At 52.4% G+C, this 4,270-nt stretch overlaps 1 non-coding gene across 1 annotated transcript; it reads right to left on the bottom strand.

The window, feature by feature from the left end:
• Positions 1-3,449: 3,449 nt before the first annotated feature.
• Positions 3,450-3,522, bottom strand: TRNAA-AGC. Its single transcript has one exon. It is a non-coding gene; the product is annotated as a tRNA-Ala (tRNA).
• Between the last annotated feature and the right edge of the window lie 748 nt (positions 3,523-4,270).

Genomic DNA, 4,270 nt, shown 5'->3' with positions numbered 1-4,270 from the left:
GGATCTTCGGCGAGGGGCTGGCAGCTCGGGCTGCTGGACGAGGGGCTCGAGAGGAGCTGCGGGAGTCTGCGGGCATGGGAGGGCTCGTGTGGTCGCCCGGACATTGTCCACTAGAGTGGACATTGTCCGGTAGGTGGGATTTTTGGGCAAATCTAGGCCTTTGGATGGATATCCAATGGTCCAGATCTGACCTGAGATTGGATTTCGGGGAGAGAGGAGGTGGAGCTAGCAGGTGGGGTTTTTCTAGGGGGGTGGCTGCAAAAATGACTAGGGGGAACCCTAGTTGAGTGAGAGGGTTCTCTCTAGGGTGTGCTACTTATATAGGATTGGTCTCTGGAGGGGTGGACCTCGACCGTCCGATCGCGATCCGAAGACCACGGACGGAGGAAGTGGCTAGGTGGCACTACTGACCTGTGTAGATGGGCTATGTAGGGGTGAGAGGGAAATAGCGCGGCGCGGCAACAAGATTTAAAACACCGAAACACGTCCGACGGTAGACCGAATATGGTGCCGCTACGGGCGACCGTTCGGGTACCAGATGGACTCCGATCGCGACGAAATTCGACAGGTGGCCTAGCTATTTATAAATAATACCGCACGGCAAATTCCAGCTCAAACGGAGAAAGTTTTATACACGCTTTTAAAAACAGGGCTACGACGGTACCGCGGGCGCGTGCATGTGCGGTCGGGCTCAGAACGGATAACGACGAGAACATGCAACTAACAACGGATGCAAGTTTGAAAACTGGCGGCAACGGAGATGCCGATGCAATGCAGATGATGCGCATGATGCGATGATGATGCGACAAAAGAAAAATAAACATACGACGAAAATGGAAAGGAAAGGGGAATCTTCTGGAACGTCGACATCGGGCTGTCACACTGGCGATACAATCAGGGAGATGGCACGGCATATGAAAACACCAGGTCGAGTGAGGCAACGATGTAGCCCGAGTGAGGTGGAGCTCGAGGACATACAAGGGCAGGTGCAGTTGTGACTGAGATGGTTCGGCCGTCTGGGTGGTGAGCTGGACGTGTGTGCAGAAACGGTAGGCGACGAGGCAGAGTGATTGATAAGGAAAACACAAGGTGTGACAAACACCAGGGACCCGTGAGCAGGGGCGGCGGGGTAGGTAGAATGGTGTTCGGCGATTGCACCATGCTCGTTGGTGATGCGATAGCCAGAGAAGTCATTTAGGAAAGGCGTGTGTGAGTGATGTGTATTTTTTTGTCGATTGGCTCCGAGGCCACTTAAGGCCTTGTTTGGTTACTAGGGAATCAATCCCCTAGTGGAATTGATCCAAACTTGGATTGGGTTGACCCCCTTCTGTCACCCAATCCCTGTCAATGCTTCTCTCCATTGTAGTGGATTTGTTCCACGCATCGGGGATGATTTATTTTTACCCCGTGGATTCAAGTGGAACGTCGTGGATTGACAAGTGAAAAATCCATGTCTGGGCTAAACCAAACGAGCCTTTGGGCATCACCGGGGAATTATTCCACGTCTGTCTAATACAGTGGGTCAGGATGAAACCCCAGTTAATACACGTGGATTAAGCTCAAACCAAACAAGGCCTAGGAAATTAACGGGGCAGTTGCTTCAACCCCTCTATAAAAGGGGGGAGGGTTGGGTGTTTTTTTATGATTACCAAACATATACGGGGGAATGTCTACTGGACTGCGGCCCTTGATCCACAACTCCTCCAATACCAAACAATTAATGTAGAAAAGTGGAGTTGTCGGAGATGATATAGCAATTAAATCAGTGTTATTAGGATATATTATTAGGGATCTTCTTATCAAGTTGCAACCTATCTTTCTTTGAAAAGGAGGTTAAAACCCCCGACCTCTGCATCAATCGATGCATACAACCATCTTTATTGCTTATTCAACAAAGGTCCAACAAAAACATACATCAAGCCACGCGAAGCCCCCACTCACACCTACAAAACGCGATAATGTGGAGTGCTCTCACTCCCCTATCTAAAACCGATGTCGTCGTCGATCCATCCACATAACGTATTGGAGCTAACAGCCGGTGCAGCAGACCTAAAGCATACACCATATGCACACGTTTTAGAAACCGTCATTATCATCGAACCGCTGACCCATCTTCGGGAGAGAAATCCGCATCATCCTTGCCAGTCCGGCCATCCGTCGACGCCACCACGGCGCCCAACGGCGCCACGTCCCTGCTCTCGTCCATCCAGACGCGAAGACTCTGTCGTGTGTAGCACCTGCCGAACAGGCATGACAAAGCATAGCACCTGTCGGCCAGGCATGACCTGACATCACCACCGAAGATCCATGCAGGACGAAGACGCTCCACCTCCTACCTGTGTCTTCGAGCGCTGCTCCACAAACGATGCTCCCTAGAGAGAAACGACACCGCAATGCCGCCATCGTCCGATCTGGAAAACCAGATCCTAGGGTTTCCCCTGGAGCAGCACGAGTGGATCGACAGTAGTTACACGACGAAGCCTTCATCAAGGTAACGACGCAGAACGACGCCATTATCCGCCGTCGGCTCGGTTTTCACCGGCAACTATGTCTCCCCGACTCGCCGCCAGTACCGGATCCTGTGACGAGCCCGGTCACGGGATCCCAAGATCCGCCGTCACCGGTGCCGTCACAAAGACCCACCACCTGGCCCGTCATCCCCCGCGGAGGGGACGCCACCACCACCATGGTCGGATCCGGGTTAGCCGTCGCCGTCGACACCGCCAAGACCGGATCCTGGCTGAACGCCGCCGCTGCCACCGCCATCGGCCACGCCCAGTCCCACCTTCATCTTCTAGCCACGTCCAGCCGACCGTTACGCCACGCCCAACCAAACTCCACCCGCACCGCCACGCACCGCCGCCGGGAGCTACTGCCCCGTCGTGCCTTGGATCCGCATGACGTCGACGCAGTCCCGCGCCACACGACATCGAAGGAGGAGAATGGAAATCCCCCCCCCCCCCCCCGCCTACGCAGACCAGATTGGCGGCGAACACTGGCGGCGGCGAGGGAGGGAGCTGGAGGCGGCGGACTAGCCCCGGCGGTTAGGGTTCGCCCCCTCGGTCGCTCGCGGAAGCGGCGCGAGGGGGTACGCGTGATCAATAGGGGGTACACGAGGGGGTAGTGTCAGAAATGCTTTAACATTATGAAATGAAGGAAGTAGCTTGTTCCACACCTCTTGTGTCGTTTATGAATCATGTGGTCGAGGATTTTGATTTTTCGCGATGGCATGATGAAGTTTTGCAGGGGAACAACCCATCTTGGTTTTTCGCGATGGCATGATGAAGTTTTGCAGGGGAACAACCCATCTTGGAGCTCTCTTTTGATTGATATATATAAAAACGATGACAAAGAGGGGTAATCGCTACTTGCTGCTTGATCTCAATCGAAGCTATGGCATGTAAAAAAAAAAAGTTCAGCCTGGCAAACACAGGGAAAAAAAAGATGTTTGGAGAAGTGGGGTATCGATCCCCATACCTCTCGCATGCTAAGCGAGCGCTCTACCATCTGAGCTACATCCCCATGTGTTGTGCGATTTGGAACAGGTACTATAATGTTCGGAGAACTTATTTGGTATTACTCGATTGGTACTACTGTATGATAGCCAAGTACCCTGTGTATCTTCCTGTGGATGTTACACGGCAGAGATGCTGAACTGACTAAGTTTGGAGTTTATTTAGTTCTTTTATAGGAGTCAGGGCTCAGGTTTACTTCTGCATATGTTGTGCAGATGTTATTCTTTCGAGGCACATGTTGCGCTAGGCAGGTTGCTTCAGAATTTCAGACTGGCCCCGCCCTCTTTTGAACGCGTCGGATATATGCGATTTCAGGTAATTTCTAATTTGCCTGTTGACATTGGTCTGGACCAGTACACACTGATAAAGATAAAGGATGCAGTTTCAGTTCCTATACGCCTGCAGAACTAGTCTCACACACGCAAACAAGCCACACTCCTTGACATCGTAACAAAGACAGCTGCATTTTACTACAAAAAAAAAAAAAACAGCACATGGTAAAAAAAATAGATGCTAGAAGTCCAGAACCTAACCAAATATACAATGGAGGCTGCTACAAATCTGTCGCCTGATTTGTACCAGCCGTAAGCCCCCTTGATAGCCGTCTGATGCGTCGAGCCACCACCGTCGGATTCAGCCCCGACACCGTCCCACCTGAGCAGCCGCGCACCGACACCCCTCGCAGCATTTTGCTTGCTGCATTGAAACGTACCAGCCCGACACCGCCCCACATGAATCCCCGGGGATCGCGGGCG

The sequence above is a fragment of the Hordeum vulgare genome, chromosome 7H, assembly GCF_904849725.1.
Source record: "Hordeum vulgare subsp. vulgare chromosome 7H, MorexV3_pseudomolecules_assembly, whole genome shotgun sequence".
Classification (NCBI taxonomy): Eukaryota; Viridiplantae; Streptophyta; class Magnoliopsida; order Poales; family Poaceae; genus Hordeum; species Hordeum vulgare.
Note: the sequence above shows the minus strand (reverse complement) of the source record. Positions and strands in the feature narration are given on the sequence as shown.